The sequence below is a fragment of the Anoplophora glabripennis genome, unplaced genomic scaffold, assembly GCF_000390285.2.
Source record: "Anoplophora glabripennis isolate ALB-LARVAE unplaced genomic scaffold, Agla_2.0 scaffold1727, whole genome shotgun sequence".
NCBI classification, from domain to species: Eukaryota; Metazoa; Arthropoda; class Insecta; order Coleoptera; family Cerambycidae; genus Anoplophora; species Anoplophora glabripennis.
Window position 1 is genome coordinate 38,198 of NW_019417802.1, and position 1,213 is coordinate 39,410.

Below are 1,213 nucleotides of genomic sequence, written 5' to 3' on the forward strand. Positions count from 1 at the left end.
AAAATTTAGCTGTGTATACCAAATTTCATTCATTTATCACAACGCGATTGAGAGATATTGCAAAAAAATGATTTCCATTCCTCCCTCTTCAATGGGTCCCTGTGCCCTTAGGAAGCATTTCCGGACCCATGTTCATATGAACTTTTTTACTTAGTTCTGATCATAGAATCGGCCTGTTCAGGGTTGGCAACTAATTATGAGACACCCTGTATACAATGGAAATATAACATTGCGCCAAGAAAAAAAGTTGTGCTATTTGCAGAAAAAATTAATAACTGCAAAAATACTCAAAAATGACGTGTTTTTTCTAACATTTTCCAATGTAACATCTTAAATATGCAGTTTACAGAAAAAACTATTACTGATGAAATTGTTTGTTATGAAATTTGCTACATGATAGAATTGCTTTGATACCTGCACCTATCATATTTTTGTTGCTAAATAGCCAAAACAACGTAAGAAAGTGATGAAAATCGAGGTAATTTGAAAGCGTTCAACTGACAGGCAAGAAATTGTCCAATTCTACTATAAATGTAGATGCAAGTACTTTAAAGGATTACAAAACGAAATTCCAAAACCCGATCAAAATCGGTCTGATAGTTTTGGTATGAGACAATTTGTTACTAAATTTCAGCGCAAAATGTCGTTATTTTTTTATGTGAGTGCTGGGGTTAAAGTTAGGCATTTTAATTGGCGATGATTTTTTTACACATACTTGGACCCCTTAGCAATCATATGGAATCGTTATAATATCAATTCTTTTTTTGAATAATTTTTGGAGCGAATTTAAAAGTTCGAAAAATTTTGACTATAAACAAATACTTTCGTGAAGCAGTTTTGCGGGTTGGAAAATATACCAAAGTATTAAAAAACAGTTCTCGGAAAGACGCTTAACTTGAAAAAAAGAACGTTCAAATCGGTCTTATAAGTTCCGAGATATAAAGTGTCAAAGTCAACAAGCGCTTGCTGCAAATCTATGCATAATGTAACAACAATAAAAATTGAATGTGGTAGTTTTTTTCAAGAACTTTCCGTATTTGTTTTTATAAATATGATCGCACGTGTGCTTTTTTATGAAAATTCAATGAATATCACCAAGCCGACCATTTGTGCCGCAAAACCGAGGGGAGGGGATGAATTATAAAAGTTGAAATCGCGCGTTCGGCGATCTGGCTGTCTCTGAAACAGAAAAGGTTAGCGGGCAGGGGGGGGG